The sequence below is a fragment of the Phoca vitulina genome, unplaced genomic scaffold, assembly GCF_004348235.1.
Source record: "Phoca vitulina isolate PV1807 unplaced genomic scaffold, GSC_HSeal_1.0 scaffold6, whole genome shotgun sequence".
NCBI lineage: Eukaryota > Metazoa > Chordata > Mammalia > Carnivora > Phocidae > Phoca > Phoca vitulina.
Window position 1 is genome coordinate 40462521 of NW_022589709.1, and position 22362 is coordinate 40484882.

A 22362-nucleotide genomic window follows, 5' to 3' on the forward strand; every position below is an offset into this window, starting at 1 on the left:
TTTATATATTACTAGATTCAATTTTTTCAAATATTTTTGTGTCTATGCTCATGAGGGATACTAGGCTGTAGGTTTGTTTTACTGTAATGGCACTATTTGATTTTGCTTTCAGGGTAATGCCAGCCTCATAAAAGAGGTTGGGAGGCACTCTCTCCCATTTTATGGCATATTTTGCACTGAATTGGATATTTTTTCTTTCTAAAATGTTTGGTAGAAGTCATCTAGTGAACCTATCTAGGGTTTTCTTTGTTGGAAGCTTTTAAACTACAAATTCAATTACTTTACTATGTAAGACTATCCAAGTTGTTGGTTTTTCTTGAGTGAGCTTTGGTGGTTCGTATCTTTCAAGGAATTCGTCCATTTCATCTGTTGTCAAATGTATGGGCTTAAAGTTGTATGTAGTATTCCTTTGTTACTATTTTAATATCTGTGGGGTCCTTCTTTCATACCTGATTTTGGTAATTCTCCTCCCTTTTTTCTTGCTAAGTCTGACTAAAGATTTATCCATTTTATTTATTTTTTTTCAAAGAGCCAGTTTTTTTTTTTTTTTATTACAATGATTGTCTCTGTTTTTTGTCTTCAATATCATTTTAGGCCCTTTATTATTTTCTTCTTCCTGTTTGCTTTTCTTTTTATTTGCTTTTCTTTTTCTAGTTTATTCACAGAATTTCAGGCTTTTGTCTTTTCTAAAGAAAACATTTCACGTTGTATATTCCTTAAAAGTACCGAGTAAGCTGAATTCCAAGAATTTTCATATTCTGTGTTTTTATTTCCATTCAATTTAAACTATTTTCTAAATTCCCTTGAGACTTCCTCTTTATCCCATGAGTTATATAGAAGCGTATTGCTTAATTTCCAAATATTTGAGTTTTTTCCATCTGCTTTTTCCCCCCCATGCTTTCACTAATTCCTAGTTAAATTTTGTTATGAGACGAGCGTACAGTTTGTATGATTTGTAAATAGTATTTATGCCTCAAAATAGCCATGTACTTTCTTTTCCTTGGCTACTTGTGTGAGAGTATGAGTCAATCTGGTCGAAAGGTTAGCTGGGTTTATCTTTCATCATTGCTCTGATTACATTCAGGGTATCACTGACTTCAGGTTTCTCTAGCATGACCTTGTTCTTGGGGTGGAACTGGTTTGCCAGAGGGTTTTCCCAATGTTTCTCTGTTAGTATGAGGTTTTCTCTCTGTGCCTACGCTCAGGGAGGATCTGTCTCCATGCTCTTTCCCTTCCCCAGAAGTGTACCGCTGTTGCTTGTTACTCTGTGCTTGCCAGTCTATTGGTGAAAGACAGGGGCCTTCTCTATGGTCTTTGTATAGCATTATTCTCTTTGTCCCTGGCTTGAACTTTTCTCAGGGATTCTTCCCTTCCCTCAGTGGTAGGAGACTAATAATCCCTCAGTACCAATGGAATTTTTCCTTTCCCTCCCCAGCTACACAGGTCTGTATCTGTACCTTTGAGTGGTCTGGGTTCCTGGCTTTCTCACGACTGTAGGCTCTTGTTCCGTGGACAGAATGGTCTTGACAGGGGCCCCTCCTCCCCTCATTTGCACTCCGAGGGAGTCTTTCTCTGGTCTCCATTTCCAATTCTTCCCATGGGACCGAGTGGAGATTCATGGAGAAGACCTTTGAGTGGCTGTAGACTCCCCTGTGTTTTTGGCTCCTAGGGGCTTTATAACCTCATGTTAGCCTGCACTTCAGCAATGAATTAACATTTTTGCTGAATTCCCCTTACTTACGCCATCTTCCTCCCCTGATCTGCTCCTGATGAATCAGTGCTTAAGAACCGTATCTCCTCAGAAGCCATCTTCCTTTAGATTACAGGCTAATTGGTTGTCCTGCAATCTCACCAATCTGATGAGTCCAAGAAAATTTATCATTTTGTAAATTACATGTCTTTTTCCTATTGGTAGGGTGGAAGCAACACTCCTTTTTGTTTTCTACATCTGAAGAAGCAGCCAAACATTAACTAATACATCTTGAAATATTTTTTATATATTGACTCTAAAATTATCATTTATTTGAAATCTACAAATGAGAAAGCCATGAGAAGTAGCTTCTGTTGGTGGTTTCTGAGGGTACCACTACTGTATGCACTTTACAAATGAATAAATTGAGTTTAGGGGGTTATCCAACTCTCTTGAAGTTATGCAGCTTGTAATGACAGAGCTGCACTTAGTACCAGAGCTGTTCTTGAACTGTACGGTTTAGATTCTGACATACAAAAATGCTTCCTTATACCCGAATATACTCAGACTATTCATTGGAATAGAAAGCCTAAATTTTTAAGATGAATTATCAAAGCAGCCACCTCCTCTTAACCCTTTTACCACCAACATTTAGCAAGTCCTCAAAAAATGTTTTCTGAATGATTTAGTAAGTTATCGAGTGGGTAAATGGATAAAATTTTTTCGGGAGTTTAAACAGAACATTCAATAATACTTAAGTTTATTTTGCTGGGTATGGTTCCACACAGGATACCAATCTTCTCATAGTAAAATGTGGTGTTTCCTGACAGCATTTGTTTTCATTAAAATTCGTCACAAATGTTCTGTGAACTTTATTTTCAGGAAAAGTGACCTGATCTCAGTTAAATAGGAAGGAGACTGAAAAATTTACCAAAATGATGAGATTGTGATATCAAAGTTCTCAGCACAACAACTAATTGTACATACCATAACCTTGAGTTCCCCACAGTTACTTAGAATATTTGAAAGACTACATTCTAGGGATAGACTAAACATGGAAGAACATAATTCCACGAAGAGAGGAGTAGCAAAGGAATGGAGCAGGAAAAACAGAAGTAACTGATAATATGTGAGTTTTTTTTTTTTTTTAAAGATTTTATTTATTTATTTGACAGAGAGAGACACAACGAGAGAGGGAACACAAGCAGGGGGAGTGGGAGAGGGAGAAGCAGGCCTCCCGCAGAGCAGGGAGCCCGATGCGGGGCTTGATGCGGGGCTCGATCCCAGGACCCTGGGACCATGACCCAAGCTGAAGGCATACGCTTAACGACTGAGCCACCCAGGCGCCCCAATATGTGAGCTTTTAAAAACATTCCAGGGCGGGTTTCTTTACCCGTTTGGAAATGAATCAGTAAGATCATTTCTTTAAGAACTGGGAATGTCATTTTTCCCATAGAAACAAGATATAATCTTTTTGATGCACAACAGCCCAAGATGGTTCACCGTGTGTGGGTGGTTTTGGACATAAAACTGTAGTCTTCAAGGCTAGGCATGTGTTGACAGTTCATGTGCACATTTGTATGAACATCAATGGAGAATTATGCAAACGTTTGAAATCACTGTGATTATAAATGAACCCTTACTGAATCTACAGTGTTTTTAAGCAGCCCCTTAGAATAAATAGGAATGATTTAAGAAATCATTATCTCAATTCTTGTTTTGCCCAGCCTGAGAGAGGCCCTACTGTACCACATAGTTTTATAGTTTTGTCATTCTAGGTTATTTAATATTCAGTTGAAATGAATTTATCCTCAAAAGTCATATTTTTGTTAGAAAAAAAAAAAAAAAGCCTTATAGGAATTCTAGAAGCAAGGCTCCTAATTGGGCTGTAACACAGCATGGATACAACCAAATCAGAGGATTACTGAAAATGGTTTCAAGAAATTCTACAGTTTTCACTTTTTTGTTTTGTTTTGTTTTAAAACAATCTCATATGAAATGGGTATTTGAAGATACAAGTGTCAGAAAACAAACTAGACTGCTTGATTTCTATTAACAATACAAGAATAGGCAACAATCATATCAGAAAATCTAAATTTTTGAGACATTTCCTTCTTTTTATTAACATATAATGTATTATTTGTTTCAGGGGTACAAGTCTGTGATTCATCAGTCTTACACAATTCACAGCGCTCACCATAGTACATACCCTTCCCAATGTCCATCACCCAGCCACCCCATCCCTCCCACCCTCCTCCACTCCGGCAACCCTCAGTTTGTTTCCTGAGATTAAGAGTCTCTTATGGTTTGTCTCCCTCTCTGGTTTCGTCTTGTTTCATTTTTCTCTCCCTTCCCCTATGATCCTCTGTCTTGTTTCTCAAATTCCTCATATCAGTGAGATCATATGATACTTGTCTTTCTCTGATTGACTTATTTCGCTTAGCATAATACCCTCTAGTTCCATCCACATCATTGCAAATGGCAAGATTTCATTTTTTTTTTGATGGCTGCATAATATTCCAGTGTGTGTGTGTGTGTGTGTGTGTGTGTGTGTGTATACCACATCTTCTTTATCCATTCATCTGTTGATGGACATCTAGGCTCTTTCCATAGTTTGGCTATTGTGGACATTGCTGCTTATAAACATTGGGGTTCATGTACCCGTTCAGATCACTACATTTGTATCTTTGGGGTAAATAACCAGTAGTGCAATTGCTGGGTCATAGGGTAGCTCTATTTTCAACTTTTTGAGGAACCTCCATACTGTTTTCCAGAGTGGCTGCACCAGCTTGCATTCCCACCAACAGTGTAGGAGGGTTCCCCTTTCTCTGCATCCCCGCCAACATCTGTCATTTCCTGACTTGTTAATTTTAGCTATTCTGACTGGTGTGAGGTGGTATCTCATTGAAGTTTTGATATGGCTTTTCCTGATGCCTAGTGATGTTGAGTACTTTTTCATGCATCTGTTGGCCATTTGGATGTCTTCTTTGCAGAAATGTCTGTCCATGTCTTCTGCCCATTTCTTGATTGGATTATTTGTTCTTTGGGCATTGAGTTTGATAAGTTCTTTATAGATTTTGGATACTAGCCCTTTAATATGTCATTTGCAAATATCTTCTTCCATTCTGTTGGTTGTCTTTTGGTTTTGTTGACTGTTTCTTTTGCTGTGCAAAAGCTTTTTATCTTGATGAAGTCCCAAGAGTTCATTTTTGCCCTTGCTTCCCTTGCCTTTGGCAATGTTTCTAGGAAGAAGTTGCTGCAGCTGAGGTCGAAGAGGTTGCTGCCTGTGTCTTCCTCTAGGATTTTGATGGATTCCTGTCTCACATTGAGGTCTTTCATCCATTTTGAGTCTATTTTTGTGTATGGTGTAAGGAAATGGCCCACTTTCATTCTTCTGCATGTGGCTGTCCAATTTTCTCAACACCATTTGTTGAAGAGACTGTCTTTTTTCCATTGGACATTCTTTCCTGCTTTGTTGAAGACCATAGCATTGAGGGTCCATTTCTGGGCTCTCTATTCTGTTCCATTGATCTATGTGTCTGTTTTTGTGCCAGTACCATACTGTCTTGATGATGACAGCTTTGTAATAGAGCTGGAAGTCTGGACTTGTGATTCCACCAGCTTTGCTTTTCTTTTTTAACAGTCTTCTGGCTATTCAGGGTCTTTTCTGGTACCATACAAATTTCAGGATTATTTGTTCCATTTCTTTGAAAAAAGTTGATGGTATTTTGATAGGGATTGCATTAAATGTGTAGATTGCTCTAGATAGCATAGACATTTTAAGAGTATTTGTTCTTCCAATCCATGAGCATGGAACGTTTTTCCATTTCTTTGTGTCTTCCTCAATTTCTTTCATGAGTATTCTATAGTTTTCTGAGTACAGATCCTTTGCCTCTTTGGTTAGATTTATTCCTAGGTATCTTATGGTTTTGGGTGCAATTATAAATGGGATCGACTCCTTAATTTCTCTTTCTTCTGTCTTGTTGTTGGTGTATAGAAATGCCACTGATTTCTATGGATTGATTTTACATCCTGCCACTTCACTGAATTCTTGTATGAGTTCTAGCAGTTTTGGGCTGGAGTCTTTTGGGTTTTCTACATAAAGTATCATATCATCTGCAAAGAGTGAGAGTTTGACTTCTTCTTTGCTGATTCAGATGCATTTTATTTCTTTTCATTGTCTGATTGCTGAGGCTAGGACTTCTAGTACTTTGTTGAATAGCAGCGGTGATAGTGGACATCCCTGCCGTGTCCCTGACCTTAGGGGAAAAGCTCTCAGTTTTTCCCCATTGAATGATATTTGCTGTGGGTTTTTCATAGATGGCTTTTATGGTATTGAGGTATGTACCCCCTATCCCTACACTCTGAAGAGTTTTAAACAAGAAAAGATGTTGTACTTTGTCAAATGCTTTTTCTGCATCTATTGAGTGGATCATATGGTTCTTGTTCTTTCTTTTATTAATATATTGTATCACATTGATTGATTTGCAGATGTTGAACCAACCTTGCAGCCCAGGGATAAATCCCACTTGGTCATGGTGAATAATCCTTTTAATGTACTGTTGGATCCTATTGGCTAGTATTTTGGTGAGAATTTTTGCATCCATGTTCATCAGGGATACTGGTCTGTAATTCTCCTTTTTGATGGGGTCTTTGTCTGGTTTTGGGATCAGGGTAATGCTGGCCTCATAAAATGAGTTTGGAAGTTTTCCTTCCATTTCTATTTTTTTGGAACAGTTTCAAAAGAATAGGTATTGATTCTTCTTTAAATGTTTGGTAGAATTCCCCTGGGAAGCCATCTGGCCCTGGGCTCTTGTTTGTTGGGAGATTTTTGATGACTGCTTCATTCCTTAGTGGTTATGGGTCTGTTCAGGTTTTCTATTTCTTCCTGGTTCAGTTTTGGTAGTTTATACATCTCTAGGAATGCATCCATTTCTCCCAGATTATCTAATTTGCTGGCATATCGTTGCTCATAATGTGTTCTTATAATTGTTTGTATTTCTTTGGTGTTGGTTGTGATCTCTCCTCTTTCATCCATGATTTTGTTGATTTGGGTCATTTCTATGTTCTTTTTGATAAGTCTGGCCAGGGGATCAGTCTTATTAATGTTTTCAAGGAAATAGCTCCTAGTTTCATTGATCTGTTCTACTGTTCTTTTGGTTTCTATTTCATTGATTTCTGCTCTGATCTTCTCTTCTCCTGCTGGGTTTAGCCTTTATTTGCTGTTCTTTCTCCAGCTCCTTTAGGTGTAGGGTTAGGTTGTGTATTTGAGGCCTTTCTTGTTTCTTGAGGAAGGCTGGTATTGCTATATACTTTCCTCATAGGACCGCCTTTGCTGCATCCCAAAGATTTTGAACAGTTGTGCTTCCACTTTCACTTGTTTCCATGAATTTTTTAAATTCTCTTTTAATTTCCTGGTTGACCCATTCATTCTTTAGTAGGATGCCCTTTAGCCTCCATGTATTTGAGTTCTTTCCAACTTTCTTCTTTTGATTGAGTTCTAGTTTCAAACATTGTGGCCCAAAAATGTGCAGGGAATGATCCCAATCTTTTGGTACCGGTTGAAACCTGATTTGTGACCTAGGATGTAATCTATTCTGGAGAATGTTCTATTGGCGCTAGAGAAGAATGTGTATTCTGTTGCTTTGGGATAGAATGTTCTGAATATATCTTTGAAGTCCATCTGGTCCAGTGTGCCATTTAAAGCCTTTATTTCCTTGTTGATCTTTTGCTTAGATGATCTGTCCATTTCAGTGAGGGGGGTGTTAAAGTCCCCACTATTATTCTATTATTGTCGATGTGTTTCTTTGATTTTGTTATTAATTGGCTTATATAATTGGCTGCTCCCATGTTAGGGGCAGAGATATTTAAAATTTTTAGGTCTTCTTGTTGGATAGACTGTTTAAGTATGATGTAGTGTCCTTCTTCATCTCTTATTATAGTCTTTGGTTTAAAATCTAATTTTTCTGATATAAGGATTTCCACCTCAGCTTTCTTTTGATGTCCATTAGCATGGTAAATTGTTTTCCAACCCCTCACTTTAAATCTGGTGGTGTCTTTGGGTCTAAAATGAGTCTCCTGTAGACAGCATATTGATAGGTCTTGTTTTTTTATCCAATCTGATATCCTGTGTCTTTTTTTTAAATTAATTTATTTTTTCATGTAGTGTTCCATGATTCATAGTTTGCGTATAACACCCAGTGCTCCACGCAATATGTGCCCTCCTTAATACCCATCACCGGGCTAACCCATCCCCCCACCTCCCTCCCCTCTAAAACCCTCAGTTTGTTTCTCAGAGTCCATAGTCTCTCATGGTTCGTCTCCCCTTCCAATTTCCCACCCTTCATTAGTGCTCACCATAGCACATACCCTCCCCAATGTCTGTCACCCAGCCACCCCATCCCTCCCAACCCCACCAGTCCAGCAACTCTCAGTTTGTTTCCTGAGATTATTGGGGCATTTGCCCCATTTACATTCAGGGTAACTATTGAAAGATATGAACTTAGTGCCATTGTATTGCCTGTAAGGTGACTGTTACTGTATATTGTCTCTGTTCCTTTCTGGTCTAGGTTACTTTTAGGCTCTTTCTTTTCTTAGAGGACCCCTTTCAATATTTCTTGTAGGGCTGGTTTGGTGTTCACAAATTCTTCTAGTTTTTGTTTGTCCTGGAAGCTTTTTATCTTTCCTTCTATTTTCAGTGACAGCCTAGCTGGATATAGTATTCTTGGCTGCATATTTTTCTCATTTAGTGCCCTGAATATATCATGCCAGTCCTTTCTGGCCTGCCAGTTCTCTGTGGATAGGTCTTCTGCCAGTCTAATGTTTCTGCCATTGTAAGTTACAGACCTTTTGTCCCAAGCTGCTTTCAGGATTTTCTCTTTGTCTCTGAGACTTGTGAGTCTTACTATTAGATGTCAGGGTGTTGACCTATTTTTATTGATTTTGAAGGGAGTTCTCTGTGCCTCCTGGGTTTTGATGCCTGTTTCCTTCCCCAAGTTAGGGAAGTTCTCTGCTATAATTTGCTCCAATATACCTTCCACCCCTCTCTCTGTTTCTTCTTCTTCTGGGATCCCAATTATTCTAATGTTGTTTCGCTTTATTGTATCACTTATCTCTCGAATTCTCCTCTCGTGATCCAGTAGTTGTTTATCTCTCTTTTTCTCAGCTTCTTTATTCTCCATTGTTTGATTTATTATATTACTAATTCTCTCTTCTGCCTCATTTATCCTAGCGGTCAGAGCCTCCATTTTTTATTGCACCTCATTAATAGCCTTTTTGATTTTGACTTGGTTAGATTTTGGTTCTTTTATTTCTCCAGAAAGGGATTCTCTAGTGTCTTCCATACGTTTTTCAAGCCCAGCTAGTATCTTTTTAAACATTATTCTGAACTCTAGTTCCAACATATTACTAATGTCTGTATTGATTAGGTCCCTGGCAATCGGTACTGCCTCCTGTTCTTTTATTTGAGGTGAGTTTTTCCATCTTGTCATTTTGTCCAGAGGAGAATAGATGAATGAGAGAACAAAATGCTAAAAGGGTAATAACGAGCCCAGAAAAATATATACTAAACAAATCAGAAGAGACCCGAAACCAGGGGGAAAAGAAAGGGGGAAAAAAAAAAGAATATGATCAGGCTGGTGAATAGAACAGAGCCACACACTAGATTTTGGGTGTATTTTGGTCTGTTAGAAGAAACTGCCTCCCAAAATGTTAAAGAAAGTAAAACTTATATATATACAAAAATAAGGGTAAATACAATGAAGTGATGGAATATGACTGTAAACATGAAAATTAAAAAAGATTTTAAAAAAGGAATCAATAAAATAAGAAGTTGGTTGAAAAAGGAATGGAAAAAAATTAAAAAAGAGAGAGAGAGAATGTTACCAGGCGGGAGACTAGGACAACATCATACACTAGATTTAGGGTATATTTTGGTCTGTTAGAAGAAACTGTATCCCAAAATTTTAACAAAAGAAAAATATATATAGGGTAAATACGATGAAGGGTTGGGATATGACTGTAAAGATGAAAATTAAAAAATTTTAAAAAAGGAATTGATAAGATGTTGGTTGAAAGAGGAAAGAAGAAAAATTCAGTTAAAAAAATAGAAACAGAAAACTTAAAAAACTAACTTTGAAAGACTAAAGAACCATGGGGAAAAAAGCCACGAATTCTCTGTGCTGTATTCCCCTAGTGCTGGTGTTCTGCGGTTCTCATTGATTGGTAAACTTGGTCTTGGCTGTTCTTGCTGATCTTCTGGAGGAAGGGCCTGTTGCCATGGTCCTCAAATATCTTTGCCCGAGGTGGAATTGCCCTGCCCTTGCCAGAGGCCAGGCTAAGTAATCTGCTTGGGTTTGCTCTCGGGAGCTTTTGTTCCCTGCAAGCTTTCCCTACAGCTTTGGAGGATGAGAGTGAAAGTGGCGGCCTCCCAATCTCCACCCCAGAGGAGCTGAGAACTCGGGGCCCCGCTCCTCAGTGAGCCCCCAGAGAAAAGGAATCACTCCCGGCTCCCCGGTCTCCGGCCGCACTCCGTGCTCACCCAGCTGTGACCGAGTGTTTCTATCTCTGGCACATGACCCTGTGTGGAGTCTCCAAACCCAGCAGATCCCTGTGGTGCACTTCCGCGCCGCTCCTCCCCGGGGAGGAAGGGGAGTCTCCCCAGATCTGCTGCTTGTTGGAGCAGTGGCCCGACTGTGCCGCGGATCACGGTTTATGGCAACCCCAAGCTGAAAGCCCGCTCCTTGGCTCCATCTCTGCAGCTGGCTTCCCCACTCCGATACCTGGGAGTTCTGCCACACTCAGGCATCCCTGGTCTTTCTGTGACCCCGAGGGTCCTGAGACCCCACTGTCCCAGGGAGGGTTCCACCCCCTTAGCCACTGGAGCGCTGTCCCTCAGCGGAGCCGACTTCTAAAAGTTCCGATTTTGTGCTCTGCTGCTCTATCACTTGCCAGTAGGGGCTGATGGAGGCCCCCTCCCCTGCCGTCTATCCTCCCAAATATCGCCTCGGGTTCACTTGTCCACACGTCCTACCTTCCAGAAAGTGGTCACTTTTCTGTTCAGAGAGTTGCTGCTATTCTTTTCTTTGATCTCCTGTTGAGTTTGTAGGTATTCTGAATGGTTTGATAACTATCTAGCCAAATTCCTGGGGCCAGAGGAAATTTCTGTCTCTTACTCCTTCACCATCTTGCTCCTCTGAGACATTTTCTAAGTCAGGCCAGACACATCACATAAAGCAATTTTCACCTGTGCCTTTTGATGTAGGCCAACATACAATACCCGGGCACATGGCCAGTCAAGATATACAGGGATTTAAGGACTCAGGAATAATCATCCAGGTTCTGTATTACCTTGGGAAAGTCACTGTACATATTTTATTCTCTAGTGCCCCTCTTTCAGTTGACTGATACATAATAATAGCATCACTGATAAAATATCCTTACATAAACTGTTCCCATTTTAAATATTATATATTTGAAAATAATATTCCAAGTTAGCAACACTTTGTGTAGGTCAGATTTTCCATTTGGGTTTACTTACTGATTTCTAAATGCTTTAAAGGAAGAGATTTCTGGGGCACCTGGGTGGCTCAGTCAGTTAAGCAGCTGCCTTCGGCTCAGGTCATGATCCTGGGGTCTTGGGATCGAGCCCCACGTCGGGCTCCCTGCTTAGCGGAGAGCCTGCTTCTCCCTCTCCATCTGCCTGCCACTCTGCCTACTTGTTCTCTCTCTTTCTCTGTCAAATAAATAAAATCTTTAAAAAAAATAAAAATAAAAAATAAAGGAAGAGATTTCTTCCTTTTGGTACTTTAAACAATTAGAAGTTATCCTCCAGAGATTCGATATGCAAGTTGGTTATCTAGAACTTTGGGAATATTAGAAAGGTAATGCTCCAGGAGGAAGGAAATTACAGTGAAAGTTAACATGCGTAGTATGCCTTCTTTAGAAAGTGGGCCAATCTGCCTCATCAATGACTATGATCTTCTTTTAACTTTCCTTCATGGGAAGTTTATACTGTAAATCAGGTTAGATGTTACTAAAGTACTTACTAAGTTACTACTGAGTACTTAGCAAGTCCCATGTGCTATTCTAAACACTCTCACGAGGGAATTTTTTCAACTTATTAACAAACTTAGGAGGAAGTTAATAATATACGTGCATCAAAGATGAGAAAACTGAGACAGAATTTAAATTCCCTGAGTTCACATAGCTCTTAAGTGATGGATCCGAGGTAGGGACCTAGTTAAAAACCCCCATTAGAATCTCTAAAATCTTGTGATCCCAAGTTAGGATGGCTGTGTGTCTTTAATATGATTAAAAAGAGATTTGTAATGAATGTGAATTGTATACAGTAGTAGAGTTGTTACATATGGAAATATATTTATTTAAATGACGTATTTTGAGTTTATTTTTACTGATATTTGTTTTCAGAACTATGAATTAGAGAACTGTAATAATTCCTTATATATGATAAGAATATAGTTCTAGGTTAAATAGCCATGTTGCTGAAATATTTTTGATGGACCAAGTATAAATTAAATGTTAAATGCTATGTTACTCTCTAGAGGAAGACCTGCACATGTGTTTATCAATAAAGAAAATGTCTTATTCAATTATAATTTGTCAACCAGTAAAATTATGAATCTATGAGATCTTGGTAATGTCAAATGTTTCTGGAGTTATATACTTTCATAACTCCAACAGGTCTCCAAACCTAATCTCATCATGAAGCCAGAAAATATATTAAAGTCTTTGTGGTTAGTTTGATTTGCTGGTTCTTTGGCCCTCTTCTAGTTTTGTAACCAGTAGCAAATCTCATGGCTCCTTTCTAGAGCCAAACCTCATTCTGGCATAATACCAGTGTTCAGTCATTTCTTTGGGAAATGTGCTCTACTGCTCAACCAACTAATTTTAAAATAAATGCTGGTAATAAAGGGAGAATATTCCATATTAGCTTTTTTTTTTTTTTTTTGCATTAGGTCTTACAGTATCTTTCTTGAGGTGCATTTTTTTATATTGGGGTAACTCCTACTTAAAATCAAGATCTAAAATTTGTCATTTTTTTCTTCCACTCTTTCTCTCTTCTTGTCAACTACTACTTATTTAAAGAGTACCTTAGGCCAGGCATTTTGTTATAGAGGATTTTACACACCCCAGGCATGATTCAGAAAGAAAATGGTAATCGTTTTTCTGCTGATTTTCTAAGCTTAGCTCTTTTTCTATTATCCTGGTACCATACAGTCCCAAAGCAATTATAAATCTCTGGGCATAAAACAAGTTGAGTGAACACTGTTTGGAATGGTATGGTCATGAAATAAAAATAAACTCTATTGTATACTCAGTAAATTTAGTTAACATCAACTCTAAACACAAATATTAGGTCATTAATATAATATTCCTATATCTCTTTTCATTATTTTTATATTCAATTTTAATCAGAGTACACATGTAATGTTGTATATCAATTTGTCATCCATCATTACTTTGTAAACATTTGCTGTTTTCACGGCTATCATTCATAAAGAATTATAAATCTCTGTCTAGTGAATGTAGTATATTATTGTTAGACATTTACTTATCTATTTCTCATAGTATACTATCCCCCCAAATAGTAGCTTAAAATGCAGTTATTTTATTTAATCATGGCTCTGTGGGTCATGAATTCAGACATGGTACAGCAGGGACATTTTATCTCTGCTCATAAAGTCTGGAGCCTCTGTTGGTATTGCTCAGCTGGTTGCTCAGATGTTGGTCTGGGACTCAGGTCATGTGTCTGGTTCCTAGTTTCTCCTTCATGTAGACACTCCATGTATCTACCTTGGGCTTCCTCACAACATGGTGGTTTCAGGACCTTCACATTTCTTATAATATTGTTGATTTCTTCCCAGAGAGATAGCAGAAGCTCCCATACCTCTTAGAGGCTAAAATTGGAACTGGCATGGTGCCACTTCCGCCACATTCTGTTGGTCAAGGCAAAGCACAAGGCCAGACCAGATTCAAGGAGAGGGAAAATAGATTCCCTTCTGGATGACAAAGTAGCAAGTATATATATAAAGGGAATGAATTGATGATATCCATCTTTAGAGACTACCTGTCACGTTGTGTAAACCATTTGCCAGCTGTCATCCTTTCCTGCTCTGGCTGATTGTATTTTGGCACCTCCCTAACCTTAATTCAAAACTGAATTCATTAATTGGATTTCCCAGAAAATCTGAATATATCAAGAATTTTTTTTTTGTAGCTTTACTAAAGTTTGTAAAGAGTGGCCATATCACTAAGCACATAGTATCTTATTGAAATGATTATCTTCTCTACAGAGTAAATCTTTCTCTACAAAAGCATTATCATACCAACTGCTAAGATGATTTTTCCCCATGTTATTGCATATGCAGTTTCACTGCATGCTTGCCAGAACTTAGTAGTGGGAGTTTTATTTTAATGTTGTATTAGGGAATATTGCAACCACATATGAAAGTAGAGAAAATGGTATAAGGCACACTTTTGTAGCCACTGCTAGGCTTTAAGAATTATCAACTTGTTTCTTCTATACCTTGCCCAGTTACTAGCTATCATTTCCCCTCTCTCATTATTTTAAAGCAAAGTGACAATATTAGAGGATTTAATCTGTAAATTATTCAGTATGTTGGTGTTAGACCCAGGTGAACAGTACTAGCCCAAAGTGCATGGTTGTCATATTTTGGGCTCACTCTGATTAATAGAGGTAAAAAGTAATCTTTCAGTGTCTAGAGCTCTGAGCAGAAACTTAGTTATTTGCTTTTTATACAAGGGTAAGTGGACTGAAATGCAGATATACACAGATTGCTGTCTAGTGGTAAATGATTTGGTTAGGGTCATTAAAGGACAAAATCAGAGGAGCAGGTCCAAGGATGTCTAAAGGAGAAGTGTATAGATCAATCGATGGAATTGGGGGTAATAGAATTTTATGTTAATGCATACGTGAGCCTCCATTGCAGAGAAGCTCTCAGAAACTACAGGGACATTCTAGGGCAGGTCCAATGGGCCCATGAAGCGTGTGTTCATAATGGTACGACAGAAGGCTTTGTGTGGACCCAACAGTATGTGTTCCTTCTCAATAAGCCTGACCACACTACTGCCATTGCTGAGGTCTTGACTTGCCATTACCAGAAATGGATTCTGACTACTCAAGATGGTGGCATTTCTCAAGGTGGATTAGTCAGCCACTCTGTGGCAGTTTTGTTACATCATTACCATCTATCCTACGTGATCAGTAATGAATCCTCACCAGATTGATCCTTACCATACACTTGATATTGATTTGCCTTCCACTCCTGAAATGCTGCCATCATGACCACCAGGGCTTACCAGGATGTCTCATCTCTCAACACAGGTACCCACACAATGTTACTTCAGCCCAAATAACCAATTTTATGATAAAGGAGGTGTTATGATAGGCCCTAGAACAAGATATTTACTAGTCTTAACATATATATTCCTTACCCAGAAGCAGCTGGCTTAATAGAACATTGGAAAATGTTCATTTAAGGCATCAGCTCTAGGATTTTAGCTCTGTCTTCTATGAGTTGGTATATGTCCTGAACTCATGGCCACTATCAGGTGCTATATCTCTGGTAGTAGAATATGTGGGAATTAGAAAAAGAAGTTGTAGTATATGATTGGCCCCTTCCATCATCATCCTTTTGACTCAGTTGTGAAATTTTTGATTCTCAGCTCTACAGTCTTAGGTTCTATGAAATTTGAGATTCTGTTTTTCATGTGTTGGGCAGAGGATTTTTTTTTTTTTTTTGCTAGGGTACATACTTCAGGTTCCATTGAACTTGAAGCTCTGACTGCCACTTGTTTTATAAAATATATAAAACACTTGTGGGCTTAGGATTGCTGCTACACAGTGGAGGCAGACGAGAAGAGTTTCAAACCCAGTGGATTTCTAAGGGCATCACTTGATGCTTCTGTGTCCAGTGTCCTCCCCTCAGCCACTTCTCCAAGTGAGGACGTGATATTTAGAGAGCATAATACAAATGTTAGAGATGCCCAACAATACTAGCTCGGCTCTTTCTAGGCTTTTTTAGCTAAGAAAAAAAAATCATGGGTTCATCTTGGTACTTCCAATTCAAATTGAGGATTACTTTTTTTTTTTTTAATTAACTTCTATTTTTATCTGTATCTCCTTTCTTCTTACTAAAAATCCAAGGTGTAAATGACACCATTTAATTACTTATTTGCTTTATCTCCTCATATACATTTAACAGGCTCCATTATCATAAACAATATGATTACTGACAAATGCTGTATGATCTTGCTTATATGTGGAATATAAGATAGTCAAATTTGTAGAAGGAGGAGGTACCATTGGCTAAGGGAGGGATAATGGAGAGGTGATGATTAAAGAGTATAATGTTTCAGTTATATAAAACAAATGAATTCTAGAGATCTACTACACAGTATAGAGCTAAAAATACTGTATTGTATATTTAAAATTTGTTAAGAAGACATCTTCTGTTACATATTCTTACCACATACACAAAATAATAATAATAAAGGGGGCAGGAGGACACATAACTTTGGGAGGTGACAGATACGTTTATATCTTTGATGGCAGTGATTGTTTCAAAGGTGTATGTGTACTTATCCTCAAACTCATCAGGTTGTATACATTAAATATGTACAGCTTTTTATATGTCAATCATACCTCAACACAGTGGTTTAAAAAACAATATTAGTAAAGCTGCTGAAGTTTGCTTTTCCTCCCAAATACTTTTTGTCTTTAAGATACATACTACCAAGTTCTGTAAAAATCACTGTTTAAAGCCACTTGAAATAGTTTTTCCCTGTGATGTACCACCAATACACTGTCATTTGGTTTGTTTCATTTTGCTTTTGATTTTTAGGTATTGGTTGCATTTATATCAATTTGGCTTTGTTTTATAAATCATGTTCAAAGATTTACATGAATTCAAAGTCCACTATGTAAAACTAGGTATATCTTGGAGTTCTGTGTTCTGTGTCTATCTTTTCATTCTGAGGTTGCTCTCCTTTTTAAGGTAACAACTTTTTTAAGTCTACTGTTTCATTTTTTTAAGACAAGCAAATAATACACATATGTTTGCATGTATATGTGTATAGTTATAGGTAGAGAGATAGAGGTAGATGGGAGGAATGTTGTATTCTTCACTTCTTTTTTTTTAGATAAATAGTAGAATAGCTGAATTTTATTGTACAAATTCAGGGATTCTTTAAAAAGCATTTTCTTTTCATTGAAATGAATTGGTTCACACAATTTCATCTTAGGCTGATCCATTTCAAGTGGCAACTCATTCTAAATAAGAGGTCAATAAAGGGAATTTTAGAGGTCATGTTCTCCTGGTTTAATTTAGATCCAATTTTTAGTTTTAAATGCTAAAATACTGTATTTTATAGAGACAAACTTTGAAGTCAATATAAACTCATTATTAGACAAACTAAATTAAAATGACCCATATATAAGGTCGGTAGGTTATTTAGACTGGGAACAGGTAAAAATTACCCCCTGGTTTGCTTCAGTACTCACTGTTTTCACAGGTACTGTTGTTAATGGCTCTTTGAAAACTAGTTACTATAAAATTCTGAATCATGGTATAAAAAATGATAAAGTAGATTAGAAAACATGTTAAGCCACTAATGTATATAAGATATTGTATAAAGCACTGCATAGGGGAAGCACAGAGAATGGAATAATAGTTCTTTCCTTTAAAGAATAGACAGTCCAGTTGAGATAATAGACTCAAATAGCATAAGACCACTTATAATCATGTAAGTGAATGTGCAAAGTAACGCAATATAAGCTGAGTATAAAAAGCTTTCATCTTTATTTTTCCCCAAAGATTATTTTTCAATTGATTTAATGTAAAACACATTTTTAAAGGATTGGTATTATAAATAGTAGTTTTCAGGAAAGTTCTCTCTCTTTTTTTAAAGATATATTTATTTGAGAGAGAGTGAGTGAACATAGGGTAGGGAGGGGCAGAGGGAAAGGGAGAGAGAGTCTTAAACAGACTCCACTCTGAGCACAGAGCCTGACGAGGGGCTCGATTTCACAACCCTGAGATTAGGACCTGAGCCGAAACCAAGATTCAGATGTTTAACCGACTGTGCCACCCAGGTGCCCCCAGAAAAGTTCTCTTTACTGCATCATGTAAATAAAGTTAATAGAAGAAAACATTATAGTAGTGACATTGAAATTAAACATCAGAAAAACCAACAATTTTATATTATGATTACCTTTCTTGAATTTTTGAGGCAAAAAACAGTCACATAGCCAGAATGAGTAATAGCGTGTGTAGGTAGGTAGAAGGTGGAAGTTAGTGGTCAGAGGTCATAAGGAACTACAATATAGAGTATGAAAGGGGTATAAATTAATTTGTAATAAGTGAATTGATTGGCACACAGAGTGTAAGGCTTGGAACTCTAGTATATAGTCATGCCCTGCCAACCTCCTTACCCCTGGCCCAACTACACAGAAGAGAAAATTACTTTGGATTTTTGAATTGGATGAAATGGATTGGAAACAGAAGTGTAAAAACTTAACAGTCTTACTATGAGAGTTATGACACCTAAATCACAGTTGTTCTTTTATTTTTTTTAATAACTGAATAACATTCACCTTTTTTCATTAAGATAGAATGTTAGAAAAAAGAAAAATTATGGGGACTTTGTTATAATTCATTTGAAATGACATTTCATTAAAGTTGTTAAATCAGACAATTCTATACCCCAAAGATAACCACCGTCAGCATGTAGTAGATTTTCTTCCTAACATTACATGATTGTCTACATGTGTGTGTTTCACTGGGATTATATAGTATATAGTTTATATTTTGCTTGTTGCTTTGTTTTGTTATGACTACCATAATCATTCCCACTGTTATAAAATATTATTTAAAATAATTGTTTTAATAGTATAGTATTCCAATATGCTCCTTTCATTAGTTATTATTTTTTACCATTGTAAATTTATATGTGAATTTTTAGGTTGACATCTCATAATTTTCTTAAGAAAATTCCTAGGAATGAAATTATTAGGTCAAAGTTATGAGTAATTTCTTTCCTCCCTTCCTTCCTCCTTCCTTCCTTCTTTTCTTTTTCCTTCTTTTTTTAAATAAAAAGTTTTGTTGGAAGAATATTGTGTAACTCACAGAACAAAAGTAGGTTGTAATCTCTGGTCTTGACAGCAAGAGAAATCTGTGGGACCTCCGCAGCAGAAATAAATGGAGAGTTTCTTAAGGGTTGGCTCTTAAGGGACTCAGTGCCAACTGTTTTCTTTCCCTTTGTGCCTCCATTCCCATAATTCTTGGGAAAAGAGAATATATTTGGCCTAATTTGGGTCATACTCTCTCCATAAGGGGAAAGAATTATCAGAACTTCATACCATAGGGTGAGAAACAGTTCTTCCAAATAAATGATGCTGGTCAGACAAAAAAATAAACAAACAGAAACACTATCAGTTATATTCAACAACTAATTTGCATACTATCCAATTCTTGGCTGACCAAAATTCCCTTCTCCTCCAACATACAATTTATATAACATAATCAACTATTCCACACATAAGCATTTCTCTAATGGGAGATGACCCCAAATCATATTCTAGTCCTATATCCATGTATCATGGGACTAAGTATTCTGATTTCACAATCCATGACGTTTGTCCTCAAGTTTTGTTGAAATATTCTGGTAGAAACCCTTCCATTAAATGGAAAGTAAGATCCTACAAAAGGCATATAAGAACTATATAGGACCAAGTACAAAGAGAAGAAAAGAGAATGGAATGCTTTTTGCAATTTCCCCCAGTTTACATGTGACTATCAAGGCTCTTGATACAAATGGCAACTAGCCTTCCAGAATTGATCTAGTTCACAATCCCATCAGGAATATGCAAGAGTGCCTCTTTCCCTGTACCCTTGCCAACAATGAGTACTAAAAAATGTTTGGCAGATAAAAATACTTTTGCTTTAATCTAAAATACTTTAATTCCAACATGTCTGGACATTTTTCATATGTTTAGGGAATATTTATAAAGCTCCTTTTGTGAATCAGTGAATGTAATGTCATTTGCCCAGTCTTTCTCTTGGGGTATTCTAAAAACATATTCAGCATACAGCAAGTACCGGCTTAGAGTACTACTCTGCCTGCCACTCAGAGAATGATACAAACACACATTTGTAGATGGTTAGTAGTTCCTGAAATATTACATGTTTTATCTACATTTCATCTCTTACTAACTCTAGTTAGTTGTTATATAACATTATTATAAAATGTTACAGTTATTTGAATGAAAGTAGGGGAATAGAAAAAAAATATATATATATATATTTTAATAAAAGTAAAAGCAAAGTGAAAATGAAGAAAGGCTTCACAACATCTTGGTAAATTCAAAGGCACATAACTTAAAAATCAGATCCTGGTCTCTGAACTACACCTTAGAAGTCCATGAGGCACATTAGGAAGCTGAATCAGAGTATTATGTAGTATTTTATAAGTCCTGCTTGTGAGTGACCTAAATACAGCAGTTCCCAAGTGGTCTGAGAGAGCCAGCTTCCAAGGGTTGGTAAAGTTACAACCAGGCAACAGCTTGAGCTCTGGGAGTGTTCCATCAATAGGTCTTAAAAGCCTTCCTTGCCTTGGGTGGGGGGTGGGAAGGAGGAAGACTGTAAATATGCCCCAAGTCTCACTGTGTTTCAGAGCACATCCTGAATTACGACAGTACTCTTCTGGAGCTGACCTTCCTCTTGCAGTGGCTCAAGGAGCCATTTAACTTTGGACTCTCTTCTTTGTATTTAGCGAAGCAAGTGCTAATGAGATATGGAAACAAAGATAATAATTGAAAGAATATTAGTTTGTGCTCTTGCAGTATCCAACAGAGGGTAATGAAGATACTGAAGAGCAAGATTTCATATTTGATCATAAACTAATTGAAGAATTCTTTTTGGCTTTTTAAATAACCAAAAGTTAATGAAAAACGAGGGACTTAAATAGCAAAGCAAATCTGAGGAATTTAATAGCTGCTAAAAATATTTAGACTTAAAATATTATTTTAAAAATATTTTTCCTTTCCTCAAACTCCCAATAGCCTGGTGTTTGCACAAGTATATTGTGGTATTTTCCATATATTGCCATGTATTATATTATGATGACTTCCCTGCTAGGGGGTAAGTTTTGTGAGAGTAGAGCTCAGGGTCCATGAGACATTTACATTTATAATCAGCATTGCATTTTGAGTATGTTGTGGTCAGGGTTGAATAGGTGAGTATCACATTTATTAGTGGCTAGAATATTAACAAAAATAAACAATAAGGTTATTTTATTTTGTTTTTTACCAACTCAGCGGCTTATATGTACTTGTGTTAAGTACTTCATAAAATTTAAATAGCTTTGAACACTTTGGAAATCACAGTCCTATTTTTACAGTTGAGTAATTTGTTAAGTTATCATAAGAATCTAAGATGGGCTTGATCACATCTTCTGTTGTGAAAAAGGGAGAATGCAGTCAAACATATATTTTAATAAATAGGGTCTGATAGTCTTTATTTTTGTCTGAACTATTTCACAATAAAAATAAACTTTAAAAAGGGATCTGAATATATAATTTTCCAGCCAATATTTGATTTTAACAGAAATAGAGGATTTAGCTAAAATCTTTGTACTATTTTGGGTGACAAAGGAAGACAGCATTTGGAGTTTGAGATTTTGAATTAGGCAAGATGCTCTTTGTGGCACTAATTATAAAAAGTAGGTTTCTATATGATTTTAATTTCAAAACACGTGTTACCTGTTGCTCTTTTAATGTCTAGGGCTTGTAGTACTTTAAGGTGAGTGAATAGACCAAATTGGGGAAAATACAGTCCTGGCTGTCTTACCAATGTGTATCAACACTCAAGTTTTTTTCTTTTTTTTAATTATCTCCCTGTCAAAATTAAATGTGCAACTCACAGGAAATTTAAAGGCTAGTTAATATATCTCAATATATTTAGAGTCTCTTTGAATTTTTGGATGTCTTATTTCTTCAGTAAACATTATAAAATGCAAAATTAATTTAACATTTTTGTATTATGCACTATTTACTTATCTTGAGTCTCTTAGCCTAGTAAGTAGTATTTGCTACTTCTTGGCCATTTTGTTAAACAAGTGCTTTTCTTTATTTTAAATTTTCTAACACAGGAATTTTTTTTCTGATTCAAGCAGAATATTGGAATTTTTTTTTGCCTGTGACCTGCATCTTTTTGTTATGCTCGTGTTGGTGTTTGAAGTTAAAGGTCTATACCACATTATCTATATCTAAACGGTCTTATTTAAGTAAAATAGGACTTTATAACTTCAAAGAACAGTATAAGAGAAGGGTAAAGAACAGGGTAACAGAAAATCAGAAGGAAACAGATTGTTCTCCCTGAGGGAAAAGTGAAAAAAATTTGCAGAAGAACTGGTCTCTTTTTTTAATCTCTGGGATGAAAATGGTAACCATAGAAATAACAATAAAACTGAGGCTTCCTTGTCAAAGAATTTCTCTTGGTGTGTGACAGTCCTCGATACTATTTTTAGATCTTTGCTCTTATCGCCCTTCCCAATATTTTAGAATTTCTAGAAAGAATACACCTGGGCCATTCATGGACTAGCAATTTGGCCTGGAAATTGAGACACTTGAA